Source organism: Rhinolophus sinicus, chromosome 3, assembly GCF_057876585.1.
Source record: "Rhinolophus sinicus isolate RSI-liver-muscle chromosome 3, RSI-T2T, whole genome shotgun sequence".
In the NCBI taxonomy this organism is placed as follows: Eukaryota; Metazoa; Chordata; class Mammalia; order Chiroptera; family Rhinolophidae; genus Rhinolophus; species Rhinolophus sinicus.
The window spans coordinates 171608184-171636168 of record NC_142503.1 but is presented as its reverse complement, the minus strand read 5'-3'; positions in this window follow the sequence as shown (position 1 = coordinate 171636168).

Genomic DNA, 27985 nt, shown 5'->3' with positions numbered 1-27985 from the left:
GTCTGCCACCCTTGGGAGCTCCATCACTGTGACTTCTGAAAGCAGGGTGTCTCTCTACCCATTTGCCAGACTACAGTCCTCATAGCACCTCCTTCCTCACATTCCAAATGTGTCTCATATGGGTATGTCTGATTGACAGATGGTAAGTCCTGTCTAAAAATCTGGTTCCTGGGAGGCTAATGAAGTGGGTTTATAGATTCAACCTAAGGAGGCATAATATAGGAAATTCTTCAAGCATAGGAAGGGTGATCAGCAGTGCTGGGTGCTATGTACCTCAAGTGTCCATGGTATAGAGCAAAAAACCACGACTGGTTCAACATAACCCATGCCCAAAACTGCTCCTTCTCGCTCCCAAGAAAACAAATCAGCACACAGAGAGATCATCTCTTCTTCAGAAGTTATTAAGGAAAGGTGGAATGGGAAGGGGAAAACAACAATGAGATATCATTTTGCACCATCATATCAGCAAGACATAAAAGTCTAACAATAGCATGCATCGATGAGCATGTGGAGAAAAGAAAATTGTCATATGATACTAATAGGAGTGTGGATTGATGCAGCCATTTGGGCATGCAATTCAGAAATAACCAAGGAAATTAAAGATGTTCATGCCCTCTGACCCAGAAATCCACTCCTAGAGAAATTCTCAAATGTATACACGTAAAGAGGCACATACGCGGCTGCTCACTGCAGCACTGTTGATAATATTAAAAAATTGGAAATAACCAGGATGTACATCAACCAGAAAATGGATAAATAAACTGTGGTTTATCAAATAATGGAATACTATGCAGCAGTTATAATAAGTGAACTATAACTACTTACAGCAACATGGACAGGTGTTGCTGTCCATACCTCACACATGAAAAACTGAGTAAAATACAAGACACAGAAGGAAAAAAGAAAAGCCAGGTCTGACATCAATTAAATAAAACTTTAAAATGGAAACCACTGCAATCACACGTTGGTGCATACATTTACATGGAGTGAAAGTGTAAGTCACACATGGGGGAGACGTATACCACAGTCAGATGGTATGTCTCTCTGGGGAGAGAGGGAAGAAAATTGAAGGAGAGCATCAATTACGTATGAAATATGAGGTCTACGTAAACATGCTCCTGTGTGTGATTAAAATGTTTCACAACTTTTAAAAAACTGAAAAACAGGAGGATTTGAAATTGCTCAAGTTTGCGTAGAAGCTCTGACTCTTCTGCTTATTTGAAAAAAACTGTAAACCAATCTGAGCCTCATCTTCTTCATCTGGAAATTGGGGCAAATAATACCTATTAGGCTGAACCTTGTGCAATTGTCTCTTTTCCAGAACAAAGGCAGTAGCACATCAGGAGTTTCATAGGTTCCCTCTCATTTTACCCAGGAGAGCTGTGGTAAAGGAAAGGACATGGGTAAAGGGCCACTCCTTTGGCACTCAGTACACCATCATCCTTATGAAAAGCTGAGATGTGTTACTGGAAGGTTTGGGTAAAGGAGCAAAGGAGGACCTAGATGACCTCTTAAGATCTACTCATGTCAGGTAGCCAGGATCCTATGAGGTGGACCCAGAGTTACCCAAATCATTGTAATATGGGCTCTGAGCTGAGGGAAAGATACTTGCTGGTATCAATTCTTTCAGCACAGCATTTCCAGCATCATTTCAAAAAAGAGTGTGGGTCAAGGGAGGCCTTTTAAAGACAAATGAGGCTTTCTCTGGCTGGTGCCAGATGGAGAGGCCGGCAGAGACACATCTGTTTGGCTCAAGTGCAGGGCAGCAGCAGCCAGGGACCAGAGTGTGATTTCAAAGCCAATCAACTTGGCCAACCTGCAAAAAGTGCTCTGATAAGCCCTCCACCAACCTTAAGGAGAATAGACTGGCAACTTCTCCATAGAATCAGCCTTCAAAACATTGAATGTACATCTTCATTATACTCAAGACTGAGCAAATTGCCTAGTAAATGTTTGTAGTTGGTGCCAGAAATGGCAATGTGTGGGTTTTTTGTTTTTGAGGGTTTTGTTTTTTGTTTTTCGTTGTTTTTTTTTTTAGGTGGGGATGGCAGGAAAAAGCTGAAAACGATTAATGATCAAAGCCTAGAAAAACACAGTCCAGACAATTTGTGCTGATTTTCTTCTGCCTGAAAATGAGGAAAACCCATGGATTATTCAAACTAAATTGATGTTTTTGCAGCAAAGGAAATGAAAGGTGCTTAATTCTTATATACACTCTCAGAGGTCCATTACCAAGCTGTCACCCCCATCAGCCAAGCCAGTTGGTTTTCCTTGGGCTCTGCTGTCTATGCTCACACAAATATGCTCCCAGCCATATGTCAGACCCTGGGCAACTGGCTGGTCGGGTTGTTTAAGGGGAGCAAATAGAGTTGTGAAAGAGCTGAAAAAAATAATCTGGACAGAAAAATCAACACCTGTGTTCTTTGCAATTTAACAATTAAACAATTTAAGTTGTTCTCCTCAAGTTGCAATTTTTCTGGCCTAGCCTTGAAATAGTATTTAAGGGCTTATCCAGAGTCACAACAACTCTGGTGACAGAACTCAAAATTCTGGGGCAGGTACTTAACTCCCTGAGTCCCAGTTTCTTCATCCATCTACCAGGGAAACCTGTAAAACAGGGACAATACTTTACTCAGAGAGTCGTAATGAGGATTCTGAGTCACAGAAGATATGTGAGTGACACAGATTGGATGTTCCATAAATATTATTCTTTTCTTCCTGGCATTTATGCGAACAGGTAATCTTCATGTATATGACCCACAGTACATAATGAATTCAGGAAATGGATAAAGATACAAGAAAATGTATAGCATGCAGTAGCAACTGGGCTTTGTTAACTACTTAATTCTTTCTACTTTCACCAAACGACTGTAAGTGTAATATCCTTTCATACTCAGAAACCAAAGACTGTACCCAATAAAATCAGTGCACAAATGAAATACAAATTTTACACAAATGAGGTAGCTCTTCAAATCACATGTGAACTGTCCAAGTGAAGAGCATGAACAAGTAAGCAGCAAAGCCCCCACAAGACCCTATTTTCTGGTAAGTCAATGCCTTTTAATTCCAGCTGTTGTTGCTGAAAGCTTGTTTGAAAGGGAAGGACAAAAAACAACTATAGGGGAAGGATGTTTGCACAATGAGAAAGGTTGTCCAGGCAGCACTCAGCTGTGAATACTTGTTTCCCCAGAAGCCCTTTCACCAGCCAAGGCTGCACAGGATGCATTTGCATTCAAGGAGAGCTGCCCCTCCAGCATCTCCCAAATTGCCCAGATGGGCACTCATAGGGAATGCAAACTTAAAATAAGAGCTCTAGAAAATCAATTGCATTCTACAATGGGCATGTATTTCTTTTGTAATCAGAAGACAATAGATCTCACAAAAAAGAAATAAAGAAAGCCAAATTGATTAAGGCTATACCACTGAGGCAGAAGTCTGTGTATATTGAAGCCTCATCTTTACAAACAGTTGTGGACAGAGAGACTGAGAACACACAACAATCCTTCTACAAACTTTAATGTAGGGGAGCAACCAATATAGTGCTGAAGAGCAGAGGCTGGCAAGGGACATGGGTCAGCATAGAACATCAACAAAAAACAGGACTAAAAAGAAGACAAATGGAGAAGAGATTTGGAACCAGAAGGATACCGCTTAGCACTACTACACCTCTAGAGAACAGAGGAAATTGGTGGTCATCAACAGAACTGCCCTATACAGACAACACTTATAAACCAAAAAATCCCTAGGTCCTGTCCTAGGCAAGATCACTGCAATAGCTTGAAATATGCCCTCCAGATCAATTTCCACCAGCTACCCAGTTGCATGATCTTAGCCCTTTGCCTTCTTGCAGCTCCTTAAGATTATCTCCAAAGGGATGGAGGACCTATGGATTATATAGCATTTCCATTTATAATCAGTCTCTTCCCTGCTCCAGGCTCTGTCCACTCTCCTCCACTGTCTGCTGTCATTCTGCTGGCCCTAGTTAGTGACACATGCCTAGCGCACCTCATGCTACCAGGTTGCCGATCTGGATATTCTTCATGGCCATTGCCAATGCCAGTTGCCTCCAGAAGGCTACTCTGCTCTGCTCTGTGCTATTGAAGATCACCTGCCATAGTTCTAGACCACTGATGTTCCTCACACTAGGCCCAGCCCACCCACCCCAGAGCCCTAGCCCTTGACCTCCAAACCCCCTCAGAGTCTGCTCCACCCGACACTGGTCCTCACCCTGACCTCCAAAAGCCCACTGCTTGCCTGGGTTGCCAGCAGTAAGGAATCACGGCCCCCTTTCCCTGCTCAGCACTTTCTGAGGGGTTCCCAAAGGAGATTTGCTCAGACTTCCAGTCATAGGGTTCTTTCCATGTCATCATACAATCTTCCTCCTGCAGGAATGTCTCCTACACAGATTGGGGTAAACAAAGATGAAAAAAATAAAAGCACCCCACCCTAAAGAGGTGTACAGTGTAGTGGAAGAAACAGATACTCAAGTAACCGAGCATGCTACCAAGTAAGTGTCCATTGCAGCATAAACAAAGTTGACATATCAGTACTTAGGCTAAATACATACATAGGAAGTATGACAATTAACTTCACAAACTTGTTGCAACAATGTTGTTACCCTTTTTTGATATCAGAGGGATTATTCATTATGAATTTGTACCAACTGGACAAACAGTTAACCAAGTTCACTATTTGGAAGTGCTGAAAAGGCTGCGTGAAAATGTTAGATGACCTGAACTTTTCGCCAACAATTCATGGCTCTTGCATCATGACAATGCACCAGCTCACACGTAACTGTCTGTGAGGGAGTTTTTAGCCAGTAAACAAATAACTGTATTGGAACACCCTCCCTACTCACTTGATCTGGCCCCCACGGACTTCTTTCTTTACCTAAAGATAAAGGAAATATTGAAAGGAAGACATTAGGATGACATTTGGGACAGCAAGTGTAATACGATGACAGCTCTGATAGCCATTCCAGAAAAAGTTTCAAAATTGCTGTGAAAGGTGGACTAGGCACTGGCGTCAGTGCATAGCTTCCCAAGGGGAGTACTTCGAAGGTGACCATAGTGATGTTCAGCAACAAGGTATGGAGCACTTTTTCTAGGATGAGTTTGCGAACTGAACTGTCAGACCTTTTACATGTACACATACATGCATACATAAACTAAAGCAAACCTCAGTGCCGTCCTTCACTCTTTGCTTTGGATCCCGTCTGTCAGCAAATCCTGTCTTGTCAGCCTCCATTCTTGTCCAGGCCTCCATCACCTCCTGCTTCTGCCCATGGCCCCGCTAATCCATCTGCAACCAGCACCCAAAGGGATACTGTCTAGTTGAGTTGGATCATGTCACTGCTGTGCTCAGAGCCCTTGGATGCTCGATGCTCCCACCTCACACCCCCTCACTCTGACACCCCATGTGCCCTGGGTCTTTTTTCTTTAACTTTATCTTCTGTTGCTCAGCCCTCAACTCTCGCCCCAGAGCCTCGGCACTGGCTGCTCCCTCTACTGGGCGCTCTGACCAGATGACTTCCCTCATTCTCCTTAGGTATCTGGTCAAGAATTGCCTCTATGATCATCTTGTCTAAAACCTCTCAGTCCCCCCCCCCCAAACATTTATTACTGTCTACATTACATATTTATCTTGTTTGTTGTCTGCCGCCCCTCACTAGAATGTAAGCTCTATAAGAGCAGGGGCTTTTGTCAGTTTTATTCACTATGTGTACCCAGTACTTGGTACATAATCATTGAATGAATGGGAAAAGAGGAGGGGGAGACATTTCAGTTGGTTCTTGAAGGACGTGGAGATAAAAGTGTCTGATACTCACACAGCTGCACACCATTATCTGTTTTTTCTTCAGGAGAAAGGGCCCAGAGGCTGCATTTGGTACTCTGGTCAGCTTTCCACAGTCCAGAATCTGACCCTCAATCTTGTAAACCAGAAACACAATTTGCACCTTCTCTAAGGAATCAGTCTCACAATGACCAAATTATGAAATCAGAAAAACCATTTACTTCCTTACAATGGAAAAAAAAAAACAACGTCTGATTTAGATGGAAAAAGTCTATGAACGTGATCTGTACATTCACTTCCCCTGGGAAGACCCACTTGGAAATCAACAATAATCAGAAGGCAGCTAATGAAATGAAATTAAAGACCGTGAGCAGAAACAAATGTGTAGTTGTCATCAGGTTTAGATAGCCTGACATATAAGTGCCATTAGACTTCTTATGGTTGCATGTGACAGAAAACCCAACCCCACCGGCTTAAGCAAAAAGGGGATGTGCTGATTCATACCACTGAGAAGCCAGAAGTAGCTGACGTCAGGCGTGGCTTAATGCAAGAGTTTAAAGGGATTCGTTTTCTTTCTTTACAGCTGTTGTCCCTACTCCCTCATGGTTGACTCCATTCTCAGACAAATTCTCTCCATCTGATGGCAAGCTGGCTGCAGCAGCTCCAGTCTGACACTTACAACCCCCAAACTAGGTAAGGACGCAACCTCTTCTCTAGTAGATCTGCAAAAGTCCTAAGAGTCACACACTGTCATCAGGGGAATGACGCATGCTGATTAGCTTAGGCTTCTCCCGTGTTCTGGCTCCTGAATTGGGAGTCAGACGACACCTAAAATGCGTGGCCTTAAATTGAAGGAGGGTGAATCTCAATCATTAATGAGGGCTATTAATGAAAATGGGATGAGCAGATACAAGGAAAAATTAAAAATTTCCCCTGCAGCCTACAGCTTGCTATGATACGTTCTTGTCAGTGGTGTGGGACAGTCACAGTTGGGTGGTGTGCCTCCGGCATGCCCAGTCTCCACACTATGCCTTCCTGGGTGTCTACTGGCCAAAACTCCCTCTTCCCTCATCAGTGCATGGAAGTACCCTCGTTTTCCTGGGGCTCCACTGCTGACTAACCCCAGCTAACACATTCAGTCAATTACAACCAAGGCCTGCTGGTTGGGAATTCTTTATTCTCTCTCCTATAGATGACTTCACATGCTCTAATTCAAGGTCACTCAAGTACTTTATGGGAAGAATAAATCTGTCCCCTATTGAGAACTGGAGGTATAGTCTGAGGCAAACCCTGCAGACACATTTTCTTTAAAGTCTTACATTCCACCTTAATTTTTAATATAGATTTTGCATTCTATTCTGTAGTATTTTACTTACCTTCCAGTAAAAATGGAATCTCCAGGAATATATGCCACGTCCACATACTGCTCATCTGAGTCATCGTATAGACTTGGATGACATGCCATCCGTGAAACACTTAATCTGTCTCCTAAATGTAGACCAACATGTAGGAGAAGCAACGAGTTTGGTCTGGGATGCTCGGGATACGAGGTTTATATGGGACGTGCAAGTGAACCTGTCTAGTAGACAACTGGAGACATGGGCATGTAGCTCGGGAAGGAGGTGGGAACTGGAGACAGAAGTTCAGGCAACATCAGCATGATGTGATGGCACAAGCCAAGGCGGTTGTTGGGATTGCCCGGGGACCATGAGGAGAGAAGAGACAGGTCTGAGGGTGGAGCTCTGAGTGCAGACCACGCCGCATCTCAAAATCTGCCAAGTCCCAGGGTGAAGTATGTGAAGTCGGAGTTAGAAGAGGGCATTGATATGGGGGAGATGACTTCTCTGGGTTTAATGAAGTCCATGCCACCTCCTTTCCTCATCAGCCAGCGTGGACCTCTGCTTCTGAGAGACCCGACAAGGCTGCCATCGTGGCTGCTCCCTTTGTGTCCTTAAACCTCAAGCTTCATGAACTTGGCTCCTAACAACACCTCTTTTCCTACCCTCACAAACCATTCTGTCATTCATTCAACAATTAGCCATGGAACACTCTCTGGATCCTGTGTGATTTGCATTAGATTCTCATCTAACTTACCTTTATTGCTTGTATTACCTGCTTCATGCTCAGATGTCCTTCCCCAGCATGAGAACAAGGGGTTTTATCTTGCTTCTCTCTGTAACCCTGCGTGGGTCCACACTTAAAGGATTTTTAAAATCGATATAGCCAAAAGTCAGATTGATTTTTTTTACTATAATGCCCATTCCTTACCAAAAATATCTTTTTTGGTGTTAAATGAGTTTCAATAACTTGTGAGGGGGAGATGCTGGCAATTTCCCTTATGACTCTCCTTCCCACTGAAGTCTCCTCTGCAAGCAGGCTGTCATAATATTGTCCCACAGAGAAGCATCTGGTCCGCCATAAGTTCTGAGCTGCCTTGCTCCCTTTTGTTAAGCACTGCCCAGTAGAGAATAGCAGGTTGTTTAGTACATTAGTGAGATCTTTAGTTTACTACTTAGAATAATAACTATAATAATAATGTCAAGTATTTATAACTCTTCATTTTTCAAAGTAGCGATTGGATTTTAGAGCTGGAAAGGGCCTAGAGATTGAGCCAAATTCTTTCATTTACAGATGAAGAAACAGCTAAAGCTCCGAGCACCTGATCTCCTAGGTGACCCTCACAATACTCCTTGTGTGTGGGCCACTTCCCACTTCACAGATAAAGGAACAGATACAGAAAGCGACTTGTCTCAGGCGACTCAACCAATTCAGTGCAGTGCTGGGCTCAGATTTCCAGTTTCCCGATCCCACTAGACTGGTACTCTTTTTCCTCAGCTAGGTTTTCTTCCTTGCCAATGAACCATTGAAAGAGGTACTTAAGAAACTGAGTCATCTGTGACAGTGGATCTTGACTCTTGACCTGTCCCAGTATGAGCCCTGCTCCAGGGGTTGCGTTGCCTCTGCTCTCAATCACAGCTTCCTTTTCTTCACAGTCTGCCTTGAGTCCTGAAGTGTGAAAACCCTAATACCTTAATCATCCGGTAGAGAAAATTTTGAGCTGAGAACTGAGTAGTTTTCTATCACCTTAATGACAAGTACACATCTGAAGCTCCCTATGGCAGCAATTCCCATAAATTGGAAGATGTTTTAGCTCTAAGTGAGGGGAATCATTATGCAGCCCTGTATGGCCCTGTTTGACTGGAGCAGCTAATGAGGATCAGGGACTAATCAGGAAGTGCACCCAGCTAGGCCCCCAGGGACAGCCACCCAATCAGCAAGGTCGTGAGGGCACCCCCTGGTGGAAAAGTACAAGGGACTTGCTTTCTGTCATGGAAAGACTCTGGTCCCACTCCCCGCACCAGAACGCAGGATATGGTGATGCCAAAAAAGGACACCAACGGAGCCATAGATAGGGGAGTCATACCACTATACTCTCGCTGGCAGCTGGGTTGGAAACACAGGAAGCAGGAGCCACACGATGCACAATCTGCCGTCTGTTTCTCTGCCAACAAACCAACCAACCAACAAACCAACCAACCAACCAACCAACCAACCAACCAACCAACCAACCAACCAACCAACCAACGTAGCCATGGCAGTTATATCAGTGGCTAATGGCTAACCGGTCACAGCTGATGGCCATCTACTACCCAAGCCAGCACCTTTCCACATGAGGCTGAGAGCCTGGAAACTGCTCTCTGGGACTCTGTCCCCCCACTTTCCTTGAGTACAAAGGGAAAGCCCATGAGGACAAAGGATGTTAGACTTCTAGAACAACTCGCCAGCCTCTTCTCAGGCAAGTCTGTGTTGACAGCTGCTTCCCAAGGGCCACAACTACAGTGGAAGAGCCAGGCTGCTTCCACAGCAAGTGTTTATTGTGGGCTCTCACTTTCCATAGATGAGTCAAGACAAATCTATGATCCAGGTTTCAGCTCAAGGAACTTACATCTTGTTGGAAATTCAAGAGGTAGAACTCTGCTATCATTTTGTCTTTCTGGCATCCAGTTCCCTTTCTTTTAGTAACGACACCTTGATTTTCCTCAAAGGTCCTCCACACTTCATTCAGTCCAGGTGATTCAGCTCCCACCCCTTAGGCTTTCCAACCTAGACACCTGAGAAGCATTCACTGAGTCTTTTAAGACCCAGATAAACTATCTTCTTCCTCTTCTAGAAAGCCTTTCTTGACTCTGAAAAGCAGTTTTCCACTTTCTCCTGTGATATCCCTCACCTCTATCTCTGCATTCATCACACTGTACCACAACTCTGTGTATATGTGTCAGTCTTCCTTTCCACACTCTGGTCTTTTAAGAGCTAGGAGTGTCTTTTAATTATTTTTATATCAGCAGCTTCTAGCACAGTACCTGACACATGGTAGGTGCTCAGTAAATGTTGGATGGAGTAATGAATGACAAGACTAACTCAAAAACTATAAATATTCATGTAAGTGCCATATGGGAAGATCAGATCCTCCAGGCTTGTGGACACTTTATCAGCCTTGAGTGCCACAGACTATGACCTGCTGAGGCTTTATTGCATTTATTTGTGAGGCAAGATAAACCCTATCTGACAGATCCTTCTCTCATATATCAGGCAGACCGTGCAAGATTAAACAATCAACCCTGGCATGCACCTGCAGTGACCCTGAGGCCTGGCTACATCTAGCACTAAGGGGCTGAGTGAGAGAGCTGCAGCCCTAAAATGGAATGATCCTCAAGGTCTCATCCTGGGTCCTGTCTGGGCTGCAAAAAGGAACATGAAGAGGAAGAGGGTTACACATCTGCCCTAAATTTTTTTTGGTATCTGGTTTATAAAAATAAAATATTTGCCTGAGGCAACAGAGGACCACCACGCTATGTGAAGCTGCTGCTGAAAAACAAAATACTTTGCTATAAGAAACAGTTATACCATTAAAAAGATTCTGAACAATACAGGGCATTTCTCCCCTTGTAAAATGCATGAACTCAATCAATAAAAATTCTTCCTCCACATCTTAGCAGCCCCAGTATAACCTTGCTGCAATGGAAAAATTTCACCTTTGGTAGGAAGGAGGTGAACTCAGTCATGTTCTCAAGATATGCAAATTCCAACTGAGGTGTAGTGTTTCTACCGCTTTCCCACTCCCCTCCCCCAATTTAGAAGAACTAAAACAGGCCTTCACACTTACTCACCTCTCATGCACAGACTCACCCAGAGCAACTACCAGTCCAGCAAACTCCTCTCATGACTCTTTGTTCAACCTTGCCTCAATATCCTCATCTATAAAACAAGCCTAATAGACTGGAGGGCTTCTAGTCAAGATGGAGGAGCAAGTAAACACTCTGCTTGCCTCCTTCCACGAACACATCAAAATTACAACTAAACTACAGAAAACTATCAACAAGAATTGCCTGAAGTCTAGCTGAACAGAAGTCCTATAACTAAGGATGTACAGAAGAAGTCACATCAAGCCTGGTAGAAGGGTTAGAGATAAGGAACAGGCTGGTCCCACACCCAAGTGTGACAGTTAAAATTTGGGAGGGATACCTCAGCTATTTGGGAGGGATAACTTTGTTCCCTCTGAGGAGCAAAGGATCCCAGCACCACACCAGACTCTCCAGCGCAGGGTTCCAATGCCAGAAAGATAATTTCTGTCAATGAAGACCAGTGGAGATTATGGCTAAGTGAGACAGAAGACAGCTAGAATTTCAGGTGTTTCTTTTAAAGGGCCCACACATGGACTTACTCACTAATGGACTCACTCACTCTGAGCTCCAGTGCTGGGGCAGCATCAGGGAAAAGCATCCCTTGAAAAGCATCAGGGAAATACGGGGAAGAACTGAATTGTACTGGAGGAGTAGCTTTCTCCCAGATATAAGTGCTGGCAGAAGCCATTGTTCCTTTGTTGAGTCTTCTCCCAAACCAGCCTGCATGGGCAAGCTGGTGCCATGTCTGAGTCTCCATCAACCTGGCTAACATTGTTTGCTCCACCCTGGTGATTCCCTGAGACCCTGCCTCACCCAATTTTCAGACCCAGCCAAGCCACTTCCAGTGCCTTTTCCATACAAACAGCCGGTCTTAGCTCATGCTGCAGACTTTCCTAAAATCTCAAAGGTTCACAAACCCCAAACAAGCAGCATCTGGCTTCATTGTGCCACGTACCTCTTACTAAGCAGCCCCAAGCCTGGCTCTAGTGGCAGCCAACGTCAGTTTGCAGCTTAGCCTTTTCCAAGCACCTCCTAGCCCAGCACAAGGGACAAGCATCTGAAGATCACTTTGTAGCTCACACCAAATGGCCCTGCAAAGGGTACAGGCAGCAGCTGATCTTGGCCTCCACCAGAACTGCTCACAAGAGGCCCCAGAACCAACACACCCAGTGGCCAGCTTCAGATCACACCGGAGCACCACTCAACCACCTCCACAAATAACACACCCAAAAAGGCAGCCTGGGAAGGCACCAGGGCCCCACTAAAGTAAATCCTGCTCCATAGGGTCAGTCCCTGAGCAACAGCTCCTCCACTGTAGTCACAGCCAGTTCTCACAACCAATCAGCCTGAGGGTCAGTCTCTCCCACTGATATGCAAACAACAATCAAAGCTCAACTACAACAGGAGGGCACATACAACACATACAAAGTACACACCTGGAGCACCTAGCTCAGGTGACCAGGGAGACTGTACCACTGGGACCCACAGGACACCTACTACATAAGGCCACTCTACCAAGATTGGGAAACATCTCTGCCTAATACATAGGAACAAACACAGGGAGGCAGCCAAAATGAGGAGACAAAGAAACATGTCCCAAATGAAAGAATAGACCAAAGATCCAGAAAAAGAAGTAATAAAATGGAGATGAGCAATTTACCAGATGCAGAGTTCAAAACACTGGTTATAAGGATGCTCAATGATCTCAGTGAGAATTTCAACAAAGAGATAGGAAACATAAAAGTGGAAATTAAAAACATAAAAAACATCCAGTCAGAAATGAAGAATACATTAAGTGGGAATCAACAGTAGACTAGATGAAGCAGAGGATCGAATAGAGATTTGGAAGATAAGGTAGCAGAAAACACCCAATCAGAACAGCAAAAAGAAAAAATAATCCAAAAAATGAGGCTAGATTAAGGGGCCTTTGGGACAACATCAAGCATACCAACATTCACATCGTAGGAGTACCAGAAGTAGAAGAGAGAGAGAGCAAATAATTGAAAATCTATTTGAAGAAATAATGACAGAAAACTTTCCTAATCTGGCTAAGGAAATAAACATACAAATTCAGGAAGTGCAGAGTCCTAAACCAGATGAACCCAAAGAGACCCACACTAAGACATATCATAATTAAAATGCCAGATTAAAGACAAAGAGAGAATCTCAAAAGCAGCAAGAGTTACCTAAGCAGTTACTGTGTTTCCCCAAAAGTAAGACCTAGTCAGGCAATCAGCTCTAAAGCATCTTTTGGAGCAAAAATTAATACAAGATCTGGTATTATATTATATTATATTATATTATATTATATTATATTATATTATATTATATTATATTATAGAAACCGGGTCTTATTTTACTATAAGATCCGGTCTTATATTAATTTTTGTTCCAAAAGACGCATTAGAGCTGATTGTCCAGTTAGGTCTTATTTTCGGGGAAACACCATAGTTACCTACAAGGGAGCTCCCATAAGACTGTCAGCTGATTTCTCAACAGAAACTTTCCAGGCCAGAAGGGATTGGCAAAAAACATTCAAAGTAATGAAAAGCAAGGACCTACAACCAAGATTACGCTACCAAACAAGGCTATTATTTAGAATTGAAAGTGAGGTAAAAATCTTCCCAGATAAGAAAAAGCTAACAGAGTTCATTACCACCAAACCAGTATTAAAAGAATGTTAAAGGGACTTAATTAAGAAGAAGAAAAAAAGATTAAAAATATGAATAATAAAATGACAGTAACTACATAACTATCAACAATTACTGTAAATGTAAATGGATAAAATGTTTCAATCAAAAGACATAGGGTGCCTGAATGGATAAGAAAATAAGATCTTACATATGCTGCCTACAAGAGACTCACTTCAGATCAAAAGACACACACAGACTGAAAGTAAAGAGATGGAAAAAGTTACTTCATGAAAATGGAAATTAAAAAAAAAAAAAAGCTGGGGTAGCAATAATTATACCAGACAAAATAGGCTTTAAAACAAAGTCTATAATAAGAGACAAAAAAGGACCCAGTAATTCTATTTCTGGATATTTATCCAAAGAAAATCAAAACACTAATTCAAAAAGATACATGCATCCATATGTTCATTGCAGCATTATTTACAATAGCCAAGATATGGAAGCAACCTAAGTATCCATCGTAGATGAATGGATAAAGAAGAAGGGATATAATGGAATATTACTCAGCCATAAAAAAGAATGAAATCTTTTTATTTGCAACAATATAAATGGACCTAGAAAGTATTATGCTAAGTGAAATAAGTCAGAAAGAGTAAGACAAATACCATATGATCTCATTTATATGTGGAATCTAAAAAATAAAATAAACAAACAAACAAAACAGAAACAACCTCATAGATACAGAGAACATTTTGACAGTTGCCAGATGGGAGGGGTGTTGGGGGAGTAGGTGAAAAAAGCAAATAGATTAAGAAGTACAGATTGCTAGTTACAAAATAGTCATGGGCATGTAAAGTACAGCATAAGAAATATAGTCAATAATATTATAACTAGGGCCGGCCCTGTGGCTCAGGCAGTTGGAGCTCCATGCTCATAACTCGGAAGGCTGCCGGTTTGATTCCCACATGGGCCAGTGGGCTCTCAACCACAAGGTTGCCGGTTTGCTCCAGTTTGACTCCTCGAATCCCGCAAGGGATGGTGGGCTCTGCTCCTCCCTGCACCTAAGATTGAACACAACACCTTAAGCTGAGCTGCAGCTGAGCTCCCAGATGACTCAGTTGGTTGGAGCACGGGCTCTCAACCACAAGGTTGCCAGTTTGATTCCTCGACTCCCACAAGGGATGGTGGGCTGCGCTCCCTGCAACTAGCAATGGCAACTGGACCTGGAGCTGAGCTGCACCCTCCACAACTAAGACTGAAAGGACAACAACTTGACTTGGAAAAAAGCCTTGGAAGTACACACTGTTCCCCAGTAAAGTCCTGTTCCCCTTCCCCAATAAAATCTTAAAATAATAATAATAATAATAATAATAATAATAATAATAATATAACTATGTATGGTGCCAGATGGGTACTAGATTTATCAGGGTGATCAATCCACAAGTTATGTAAATATCTAATCACTATATTGGACACCTGAAACTAATATAATATTGTCTGTCAATTGTAATTGAAAGATTAAAAATTATTTGTAAAAAAACTAGTGCTTTTGGTGCTTCCCCAAATTAGAATTCAGAGAAAGCTGAAGTAAGAGTTATTTCTTCATTGAGCTTCAATATTCCTCTAAATCTACTTTTTGTTGCCCCAAGCCAAAGCCAGTTATCTTTTGATGGAAAGAAATTGTTTCAGTGTTATATGATTTGTATCTGGTAAATCCATACACCCCGCTGATTATCATCATATTCCTGTCCTTTAGCTGTTTTCAAAATGACAGTCTATTGATCCAGCCATCTCCTAGGTTTTGAAGTTCATGGAAAAGGACATCTCCATTGTATTGTTCTTTCCTGCTGTTCCTTGCCCTGCAGGGTAGAAGTGTTGTCTCTCATATTTTATGTACTTCCCCTGCCCCTTCAAATGCGGATGAATCACCATGAATCTTCTGATGCCTACCAGGCAAAATTCCAGGCAGAGTTGGCCCTCGGGCTTTGCTGAGCTGAGTGGAACTGAGGGTAACTCTCTCTTCCAACCTCCACTGGGACTCTGCCCTTTAAATGAAGAAGTGACGGCATTGCCAAGTCCACTCTGCATAGACAGCAGGTATAGCAGGACATCCTGCATTAACAAACCCTTCTTTGTTTTGTTTGAGCCTTATGACCACCCAGTGAGGCTGGGAGAGAGAGTGGCTACTGCGACAGTTTACAAGGGTGAGAACTGGATTGTTTTAAGGGACTCTCGGAGTGACAGACCTGGGATTGGCCCTGGGTGCGCTGGCTCCAGGCCCAGGGCTCTTTCCTCTCTACTTTATTCTGGGGTGCCCCTCAGGCACCATTCCACTGCAGTCAGTGCAGCCCCACCATTTCTTAAACAGCGCCTTGTCTCTGCCAGTCAGGAGCTTGAGCAAGTTTTATCTGTCTAAGCCTCAGTTTTTTCCTGTGATAACTGGAGGAATGCCCCAGTTAGCATTCCTCGGGGCTATTATATGGGTTAAATAAGATAATGCAGATGAAACTTCTAACACAGTGGTGATCCCAAAATTGGTGTCCAATAGCTGTTATTGCTATGATTACTGTTATTATTGTTATTTGGCTGAAACTGTTCTGTTTCTGAGCCAAGACAACTCACTCAACCAGTAGGTCTTTTCTCAGTCTTGGTCTTGACATAATTGTTCCTGCATCCACCTTCCTTTTTTATTCTATTAAGTAAAGAACCCAGTCCTTTCAGCCAGAAGGATTTGTGAAATGTAGCTTGAGTTTCTGAGATACTTGGAAAGCTTCCTCCAGGGAAAATCCTTAGAGAAAGAGAGGAGAGAAAGGCCATGAGGAGGTCAGGCCTCTGGCCAGCGGCGTTCCCTCATCTTCTCTTGTGGGGCAGACACTTCACTAGAGACCAATGGGCAACGCTCCATCCGCTCCCCACCCATTTGGGGATAATAACAGTCCTTACCTGATAGGGTTGTTTTAAAGATTCATGAGTTGTCCATGTAGAGTATTTCAAATTGTGCCAAGAAATGTTAGCTATCATAATCATCACTGCCATCATGTCATTTTAATTTATGTTTTTCTTGCACATGATTAGGATTATTTGTGTGTGTGCATTTTCTCCCTGGAGTTCCTATTGAGAACAAGGACTACATTTTGTTTATCTCCATCCCCTCCGCAGCAATTGGCACAATATCGCATGCCTACAGGACACAACACATGTTGGATGGATGGATGGCAGACTCTGGCAATGTCTGCTTCCCCTTCAACCTCTGTTCCCTCTGCCTGTCATTACTACACTAATTCGCCCTCAAAGAACTTATCACTCTGAGAATGTGTGATTATATGTTTATTTTTTGCAATTATTTATCATCTGACATCTCTACCAGGCTCTAAGTTCCTTGAAGGCAGGATTTTTATTTTCTTAGCTCACTATTGTGCTCACGGGGCTTAGGACATAGTAAATAGCCCCCAAATATTTTAAATTAATTTATTAGCAAACCCTAATTAATCCAAAATTGGTTCATTGACCTACCAAAGGACACTTCTTTTAGTTCTCTTAATTATGCTAATATAATTGTTTTCTGAATGTTAGAGCAGTTGTGGTAAATGAGTCCTACTAGTCGCTAGAACTATTCGGTGATCAAGCTATTCAGATGGGTGAGTTTGGGACAGTCTCTTATTACCTGTGTGACTATCAACAAGTGACTGACTTCATTCTTCTCATCTCTAAAATGGAGATAAGAGTAGATTTACCCCATAGCACTAGGATGTATGTGAAATGTTTACTCAGGAAGTTAGTTATCATGACAATAATAGTGTTGACTTCCCAATGACATTGCACACTAGCCTAATTAAACTTCCATGGGTTAGAGTCCAGGCTTCAATTTTCTTATCTATAAAATGGTGCACTTTGAGTTCTTAGTTACAATAGAAATGATGAGCTGTTCATAGGGAACAATAATAATGGAAATGTAGGGTCCATCTAAGTACATCCTAACCCCCTGTTAGAAATACACCCACTTTCTAGAAAATAGAGCCATCACAGGTTTTACTTACTTAAGAAAAGTTCAAGCAGATTTGAAATTTCCCTCATGAAAAATCTAAAATAAGTAATTCCAGACACAAGACGAAAAATAAAGAGAAAGAAAGAAGAGGAGGAGGAGGAGGAGGAGAAGAAGAGGAAGAAGAAGAAGAAAATGAATCAATTCAACCACATTCATCTGCCTGCCCCTCTAGCTGTAGGCTGCTCACTTTCCAAGAATTTGGATGACAGACACTAAACATTATCATGACCTTAACAAAATCCAGGGCCCTACATGATCAGTCTTTGCACAGTCATATTCAAAATCACACAATCCATTATTAAAAGGGAATAGCCTGTCTTCACTTAAAGCTCACAAAGTACATTAAAGGTGATTCAATTCATAATTCACCATAACGTGTCTCAGAAGTCCCTCCTTTCTGCCCTAAGTGACGCTATTTGGGAGATACTCCAAACCCCAAATTCTTTCTCAAGCTCCAGCACCTGCAAGGCATGCAGACCTTTCTCTCTTCTCCCCACTCACTCACTCTATCACCACAGCCCCGCGTGCCCCTGCCCCCCCCCCAACAACAACAACCCTTTTCACTTATCCCATTCTTTCTACATCACAAAAGATGCTGGACTGGGACTGGCAGGAACTCTCCTTTACTAGAGGATTGCTTGGGGTTGGGGTAGGCCAGGTAGGGGATGGGCATTGTCTTCCCAACATCCAGCTCCCCCTCTTTTAGTAACTGCAAATTCTGTTCTCCTTTTCTGACTGCAGGTCACTTTAGCAGGACTGTCTTTCTACATCACAAAAGATAAAGCACACTCCCAGTAGCTATATTAAGTGTCAATACTGTCATTCTTTTAAAATGTGAATTCCTAGTTAGGCTGTGTCTATCTCCATTCTTCTTTATGAATGTGTAGACAGCATCTAGCCCAGACCACAGCATGTGGGCACCAACGCAGCAGGAAGGATGATGAGGGGCCCACTCAGAGTGGGGTCCCCTGGGTTTATGAGAACTGAAATTTCCTCCGCTGTTTGCTTTTTGCCTAGTGTAGAGATCAAGCTGGAGGCAAAATTTTCCTCACTCTGCTCTCTTGAAAGTAAGGAATCATTGAACATGCACCTTGGCTAGCTAGAGATCTTGACCACAATCTGTAACTACAAATGATTCCTACTTAAATTTCTGTGTGTGTGTGTGTGTGTGTGTGTGTGTGTGTGTGTGTGTGTGTGAAGGAGAAGAGCAGAGGAGGAGGAGAAAGGAGCTGGAGGAGAAAGGAGTTGACGTGAAAACCTGAAAGACATGAACAGCAAAGGAAGAGAGAAGACCTGAGTCAGGAAGCCGGCTACGGCTACGGAGATGTGGGGAATGGAGACAGAATTTCGACTGCTCTTTCTCCTTCCCAGGGACAAACTATTCAATGTGCCTACGCAGCACTAAGTGCTTTCTAAAGCCCTGGAGGTAAGTAGCTGGGGTAGATCCTATTGTTCAAATAATTATTGCCCTTTCCTGGCAGGAGAATTACACTCTCCACTCCCATTCAGTTGGACAGTGACCAGTGATTCTCTCTTTCTCTTTCTCTCTCTCCCTCTCTCTCTCTCTCTCCCCCCTCTCTCTCCCTCACTTTGTCTCTCTCTATCTCTCGCTCCCCTCCCTCCACCCCCACCACTCCATCTTCTGCCACTAAAGTGGCCAGGCCCTAGACAGGGCCTTGTCTGTCAGCCTGAGCCAGAGTGAACATGACATGGACCAGCAGAACTGAAACCAATGCATAGTAAACATGGAACATGAAAAAGAAAGAAACGTTTGTAGTGGTGGTTTAACACAGCATAACTTAGTTTAAGCTGATGTTTAGTTTAAGACGGGAAATGGAGGGTCCAAGGAGGTAATTGCCCAAGATGACCCCACCAGCAGGTGGTGGCGGCCTTCTAACTGCAGAGCCCAGCGCTCTTCATTCCTACATCCTCCCTTCAGCCTCTTGCCATCATGTTCATCTTACCTGGCTCTCTGCTGCAGCCACGAGGCCCTCTGGCCAAGGACAAAGTCAGCCTCTCTCTTCCCCCCAGCTGGCTTCTCTACACTGTGGGTACTGTGAGCCACTTTCTCATCCCTCAGCTCCTCGGGGGACCTCCGTGACCTGCACCCCTGCCTGTCTCCTCCTGCAGCATCTCTCTGCAGCATTATCTCCCTGAGGCAGCCTGACTAGGTAGTTATAGCATAGGCTTTAGAATCCCACAGAATCCAGAAGGTCAAGTCCAGGCTCTTCCTTTTACCAGCTATGTGGCCGTGGGCAAGTTACTCATCCTGTGTGAGCCCCAGTTTCTTCAATAGAAGACTGGAATAAAATCTCCTCCCTCACAGGCTGCTGTGAGCAGCATTAAACGAGCTGGCATGAGTGAAGGAAACATGCCAACCAGGGGACCACGTATGCCTTTGTTTGAGAATTTTTCCTTACTCACTTGCCTGAAGGGTACTTTGTACCACTTGACCCTCCCCTTCTCCCTCTACGGCTAATTCATCCATATGCTGCTCTGGACCCATAAGATTCACTCTCTCAACAAATTGAACTAAAAGATCCAGAAACAAATCAGTTCGATCTGTTAGCAATTACTCAACCTTCAGACCTATGCAAAGTCTGATCTCTCCTCGTCACCTCCTCAGCTCCCACCCTAGTTCAGATGACCATCATCTCTAACTGGAATACTGCAACAGCCTCCTAACTGCTCTCCCTGGTCCCACCCTCACTCCGACGCATATACGCATGCGCACACACACACACATGCACACACACTCACACACATGCACACGCGTGCGTACACACACGCACACACACGCGCACACACCACATACACACACACACTTCACCAAAATGACCTTGAATGCGTTCCTGAGTCTTGCTGCTTACAGATGCCCCACAGTGGGATCATTCATCATATGAACACCCACCACAGAAGCAGGCAGCAGCATGCGTTCATTAGTGTGAGTTCCCATTCTCCCGTCTAAATTCCTAGCTATGAGCAGTTCCCAAGGTTCAGAGCTTGCCCCAGTGTTCACTTCCCTGGAGTTATTTCTCCTGTAGTCAGCCCCTCTCACAGCCCCCCACACCCCCACTAGGCCCCACCCGCCTGCTTCCCCTTTGCACAGCATTTCCAATCCCTCCATCTATCCTCTGAACTTACCTTGTTCTCTGCAGCTTCCCCTCCCAACTGGCCTGTCTGAGAAGAGAGCCTCTGACTTCCAGTTGTTCTGGTCAGAAACTTAGAAGTTATATGGAATATCTATTTCCTTCAACCCTATGTCTGTCCACACAGCTTGTTAATTCTTTGCAAACATTTCCTAGCGTAACTTTTCTTTTCCATTTCCACAGCTGGATCTTAGAGCACTTCATTCAGGAATCCTTCTCTAAGCCCAGAACAAATCAGGCCCCCATTTATGCTCTAATAGCCCCTGTACTTTTCTTTCATAGCATTGGCCATGGTTTGTAACTGCATATTTGTGATAGTATTACATTACTGTCTCTCTCCCCCACTAGACTATAAACTCCAGAAGGACAGCTCTCAATAAATGCTGTTGGATGGACAAATTGAGCTATTTTTTTCTTTGTTTCTCTGTCCTTGTCCCCAGCTATCGTGTAAGTTCCCCAAAGGCTGGAGCTGTGTTTATGACTGCTTGTCTCTCCCCCAGCCCCAGCGCTTAGCACAGAACCAAGAGCACACTGCGTGCTCCATAAATAAGGGCATCCTGATTGCTGTGTCCCTGTCACTTATTCAGATGTTGAGTTCCTTTGCGGAAAGGCCAGATCTCACTCCCAAGTGACCAGTCTGGTAACCAGATCCTGCTGGCCCCAGACATGATAACCAGGGATGTCATTGCTTCCACCGACGCCTACCAGGCGGGCAGGGTTTCTTTCCTTTGCCTCCTGATACGGCAGTGGTTAGAAACAGAAGTCATCCCCACATTGCGTTCCCCGGAGCATCCTGCTGGATGCGAGGAACGCATGCGGCTGCAAGACCACTTGCTGGGAAGAGAATAGAAGAATCATTTGCTGAACATGGCAGGGGTGATGGCTGAGGGGATGAGCCACTGTATAGCAAAGAGCCGCCCCATCTTTCCCAAAGCCCTAAATAATTTTTGCACTTTAAAAAAAAGGAGAAAAAAATGTACAATTAATTTTTCATGTAGCTCATCCCACTTAGTTGAGGGAAGGGCTGCGCATACTAAGAGCCAGGCCATGAGCTGGCTCAGACAAAACCGTGGAGAGGGGAGAGAGGAAGCGCTGTGGCTTTACTTATGGCACCTCGTGGATGTGGAGTCACAGATCGGAGGGTGCCTGCTTGTTCTCGCTTATCTCTAACGTTCTGCTTTGGGCCCTGACGTGGTCACTTTTACTGCCACGTTTGCCACAATAACAGTGGGGGGCGGGCTTGTTCTCCTTTTCTACATGGGGAAACTGAGGCGTGGGGGAAGTCAGGCACTTAGGCCAAGGACAGTCAGCCAGTGGGAGGCCGAGCAGGATTCCAAGTCCAGCGGGAGTCCCCTCCAACACGCCCGCCCAAGGCACTGATTCCCTGCAGGTATTTAGGGAGATGCTGGGTGACCATCTGTCAAGATAGTGTGGCAGGCTGTCCTTGACTCCAGCCGACTTGCCCAATCCAGATTTTCCTGCACGTGTTAACTGTTTACACTCTCTGCCTTTGTCCCAGAGTGAGGAAGAGCGGACAGAAGCAGAGAAAGTAGCTCTGACTCTCCCTCTGCTCATGGCTGGTCATCTGATTGGGGGCCCCTTCCAGCTCGCCACCCCACATGCCATCCAACACTGCTATGGAGTGTGCGACTGCAGAGAAGAAGGTGAAAACATCAGCTCGGGGCACATGCCCCTGCCTTATGTTCCCTGTACCACCTCACTAGCTGTGTGATGGTGGGCAAATGGCTTAACCTCTCTGTATTCATTCCCAAGCACTGCTGGAACAAAAGTACTGCAAACTGGGTGCCTTAAAACAACACCATTGCATCGTCTCCTGGTTCTGGAGGCTTGAATTCCAAAATCAAGGGGCCAGCAGGGCTGTGCTCCCTCTGAGGGATCTTAAGAACATGGCACACGCCTCTCTCCAAACTCCTGGTGGTCACCTGATGTCCTTGTTCCCTGACTTGTGGATGTATCACTCCGATCTCTGCCTCCATCTTCATGTGGCATTCTCCCTGTGTGTCCCTCTCTTTTTCTTGTAAGGACAGCAGCCGTATTGGATTAAGGGGCACCCCTACTTTGGTATGACTTAATAATCTTAACTAACCATATCTACAACTACCCCTTTCCAAATAAGGTCATTCTGAGGTACTAGGATTTCAACATATCTTTTGCAGGGACACACTTCAATCCTCTGTGCCTGTTTCCCCTAAAAGGAAGAACGTAACAGGGTGCTTGTGGGGATTGGCTAAGTAAGTTAGTACTTGGAAAGAAATCAGAGGAGTGCCTGGTACATTGTAAGTGTGGCACAAATGGTATTTGTGATTCATGATGTTGTTATTACAATTGTCTATGGAGGGGATAAAAGTGTCCCTTTTTGCTCAGAGCCGTGAGCAGAACAGACTGTATTTTCATATAGAAACTAGCTCTTTCACCACAACTAGAAGTTTAAATATTCCACAGCTAGAACTCTTGGTTGCACATAAAGGAAACCTACTCAGGCAGTAAAAGGGAGGACCGGCATTTCCTGGGACAAAAGCAAGAATTCCACGAAAGCTGGAAAACCAAGGTCTAGATGGCTGTAAGGAATTCTAGCTTTTCTCTCTGCATACCTTCTTCATTCCTTCACCTATCAGATCCTTATTACCTGCATGGCTTAGGGCAACTTACTTCTCTGTGCTTCAGTGTCCTCATCTGAAGCAGGGATAAGAATAGGGTTGTTGTGAGGGTAAAGAGAGTTAACACATGTAAAGCGCCCAGCGTGGCACAGAGGAACGTGTGTTAGCTGTTCTTTTCTCTGCTTGGCTGTTCTTGCTATTTTGTCTACAAGGCGGAAAACACAGCTGCTGACCACTCCAGAGGTTTTCCCAATCCTCCCTTCAAGAGAACAACCCAGGCTGTGACTGAATCTCCGCTTGGCAACCCCTAGTTGCTAAAGAAGTGCCTCTGGCCAGCCTGGATAGGGAGCCTGCCCTCGTGGCCACGTGGCAGCCTCATCCAGGTCCAAGACCATCTCTTCCGTTTTCCAAACTCCTGCTGCTGCTGCTGCAGAGACCCTCACAAGTACCAACTGGACATCTGCTGCCTAGACTTCCGTGGTAAGCCAGACCACATCCCGCTCCACCTTCACCGGTTTCTCACGACACCTAGAGTAGGGCGCATATTTGTTACCCTGGTTCATAAGGCCCTCCTAGATCTAGCCCCTTCCTGCCCTCAGACCTTTCCCAGGCTCCCTTGGCCTCGCCTCCGTTCTGTTTCTTAAGCACAGCAAGCTTGTGGCCTCAGCAGGACCTTCGCCTGTGCCATTCCTGCTGCCTAGAATATTTTTCCCGATTTCCACATGACCATCTCTTTCTCACTACTCAGATATCTGCTCAAATGCCACTCGACTCCCCAGAGACCTGCCCTGACCTCTCCATCTAACGCTGCCTCTACCACCACCCAGACACACTCTATCCCATCACTTGGTTGTCATTTCTTCATAGCAATTATCACTATCCGATTTTATCTTGTCTGTTCATAGGCTACTTGCTTATTTTCAATCTATTCCCCATAGAACATAAGCTTCATGAGAGTAAAGGCCTGGTTTGTCTTACCTTGAGCAAAGACATGCCCAGAGCAAAGCCTGATATATCCTACATACTAACAAATATTGGGGGAATGAAGAAATCTATGAACAAATGAATTCTGAACTTAATACCATGTGAGTGGTAGAATCGGGCATTTCTCTTCACTTTGCATAGTGCCATTAGCGATCCTTTCTAATCTTGCGCCACCCACCCCAGCATGCCAAGAAGACATTGCCATGCTCTTCTGCACCGTCAGCTTCTCAGACCCCCATACTATTCAAGGCTTCTATTTTTGGGGAATTTTGTACCAGGTGTTTTTTTCCCTATTGCCCTCGTTTAACCTGTTTTACTCAATTGCTGGTAGTATAGTTCTTCATTTACACTTTTAAACATCACTAATAACATTTGTGAACATCAAAACCAAGCTAGGCTTTTCCCTCTTTAGTCCTGTGCAGTCATAGAAATTCTCCAAGTCTACAGTTTATTACGTAATTTTATCCTCACCCAACGATGCGAGATGATTTATTTGTTTACATAGGTTCAGATTATTCAAATATTCCTTTATCTGCTCTGTGATAGCCATTCTTTTTCTAGTGCCTTAATTGTATCTTATTAGATATCTTGGTTTTGTTTTATGCTATGTGGCCTTAGGATATACTGATGTGTTTAAACATCCTCTCACACACTTGAATATATTCCAAGTCATTGAAACTCATTGTAACTTGTCTATGAGCAGCATGATTACTCTCTTGGGAAGTAATGCTACACCAAGTGCATCTTCCTACATCCTAAAATGTATATATCCAGGCTTTGGAAGGCCCTCTTCCTGCTTATCTCCCCCTGCTAGGCCTAACCTAACACCCTCCAATAGGAAGTAGAAATCTCCTCAACTACTAAAGATTAGGGGCTGAGCAGCACAGTGACCGTAAGAGTCCAGGCACCCTCAGAAAGGGTTTTACAAAGTCTTCTACTTACAAATGTTGGTTGGTCTCTTGTCCTCACAGCACGCAGAAAAGAAAAGCAGTGTAAGGAGTTACATGGCCCCAGTCTCACTCTAGCTTGCTTTCCTTAGCTACTTTGTGGAGCTGGGTTTCTGTGTGTTTGATTGTTGAATGTTTCCTCTCTGTGACCCACAAGATGCTGAGTAATCCACCTGCAAAATTAGAGAATTGAGCTCAGGTTGGATTACTAGAGTCGCGGAGGTCTGGGTACCCTCTGTCAGGAGAAGCTGTTCTGTCCCCATTAATTCCTTTTCGGCCCTGCAGCTCTCTGTAGCTGAAGGGTATGGCTATGGTGGTCTTAGTCCAGAGAGCCCAGAGTGGCTGAGACTTCATCAGGATGGAGTCACTTCCCTGAAGCATATGCAGAAATGGGTGGGTGCCCCATTTCAGTAGAGAAGACCTGAGGCAACTTAGTCTGACCTGAAATTAAGTCCCCTCTTTAATGAATTGCCCGGGGAACTTTTCTTTTCCAATTTTCCTTCTGGTTTTACGGTTTTCTTTAGATTCCTTTCCCTTCATTGTTCTCTCCATCCCCCCTGGGTCTGGAGCTGGAGAAATTGTTTCTTCTCCTGCTGAACCCTCCCTGTTTATGGTCACTGGTACTAAAGCTTCCTGTGGTTCCTGAGTTCCCCCAATCATCCCCTTCCTAATAGGAAGCAGCAGGCTTAGAGTCTTCTTTCCGAGTCATAAAATTTTCTTCCTTTCTTTAGGATGCTGACGGGTCTCCCAGTAGATAACTAGTTAAACCCCTGCACATGGCCTGCTATTAGATTCCGTGTTTATGGTGACCTGTGACCTAGCAGCCAAGCCATTTACCAGCTGGCTTGGAGAAATAGTCAGAACACTTAAGATATCCGGCTGTCACTACACATCAATAAGGTGGTGATTAATACGACTACCTTTAATGCAGTTGATAAAAGCCATCAGAGCTACGTAGATCTGTGTGGCTGGCCCAGGCCCCTCTGTGTAGCCCAAAGACAGTCACACCATTTTGCAGTACTATAAGCACTATGAGAGGAAACAGGTCGTTTTATCCTCTTTGTTCTTGAGCCATTTGGAGTTTGTCTCTCTGTCTTTGTCCTTTTGTGCTACTTCCTCCCACCCCCCCACCTCACATACCCCCTAGAATTCAGAGAATGGGAAGCATAACTTTTGGTTGTATCTAACAGTAAAGAAAAATATATAGATATGGATGCAGTGTTATTTGAAGAGTGCCTTTCCTCCATGAATGCAAAGCCTTTTACAAAACTGCCATTTCCTCACATAAAAGGGGAGAATGGTTTTTAAAAAATGGAAAAAAAGAAAACGTAGGCACAGATAGAAGATAAGATAGCCCAAGGTCATATTTGGGAGTCAGGGATAGAATAAGAAATGGTCACTGGACTTCCCAGAACGTGCTGTGTGTGGCGCTCGTTCTGGCACTGGCGCTCTGAGCACAGCCAGCAGGACAGGAGGTGGTTGGGGGAGCAAAGAGAGCTGGCCTGGGACCCTTCTTTGCTTTGCACTTTCTCAGGGCGTTTAGGGCTGACAGGACCTTTGCCCAGTCCCGGTCTACACTGTCAGTTTCCAAGAATTAGTCAGAAACTTCTGGGTGTCGAGTGAACTGCCAAGTCACCACCCAACCTTGGCTCACAATGTTGAAATCATAATTACACCAACACAGGTTACCATAGGGAACCCAAACTAGGACGCTTGACATTTACAGATAGGAATAGCATGACTGCTTATGTAAATTATATCATAAAATGCAAAGGAATTTAATTATTTTCTGTTGCTTTGGCAGCAACACAAAATGATTTTGAACAAAATATTTAACAAGGGCTGTTTTGGGTGTTTTTTTCATGTTGAATCCTAACAGATTTATTTTCTGGAGTAGCTACCCATCCACAAACAGTTAAAAGACAATTTATAGAAATACGACCTAATATTCATAATTAAAGCCGAGTAAAATGCTGATTTTAAAAACTGCCTTTTTGGTGTGTGAGAGCAACGTATAGTGGTATATGCAAAATAGAGGCTGTGCCCCAGCTTGTTGAAATTTGTCATCCCAGTAGTGTAATGAATGGTGCAGGCAGGCAGTGTGGGGGTGCGAAGCCAGGCTTTGGAGTCAGTCTCCCAGGATTACATCCCAATTCTTATTAGTAATGGGGCCCTGGGTAGTGAGTGTCAGCTTTGGCCCCGGAACCTCAGCTTTGTCTTATGTAAAGTGACAATAAGCAACCTCTACCCTACAGCACGGAGGCTTAAATGAGTTAATTTATGTGAATCTCTTAGTTCCACGCCTGCCACATAAGCACTGGAGAAACGGTAATGATTATTATGAAGAGGAATGCGATGAATTTCAAATATGCCCATGCAAATCCTGACAGGGGTGCAGGGCAGGGAGGGAGAATCTGTGGGCAGAGTGAAGAATCACTAGCAGGGCGAAGGCAGCTGGAGGAGGGGACACGTTATCTACGAATTGTGGACTGTGCAAAAGAAAGATTGCTATTGGCTTAGAAGAAAGAACATTCAGGAGAGTGAGAGAGACAGGCTGCCGAATTCTTCGAAGGCCACAACCATAAGACCCATGGAGAAGCCTCTAATTGTGTAAAAGTGAGAGAGAGAAAGAA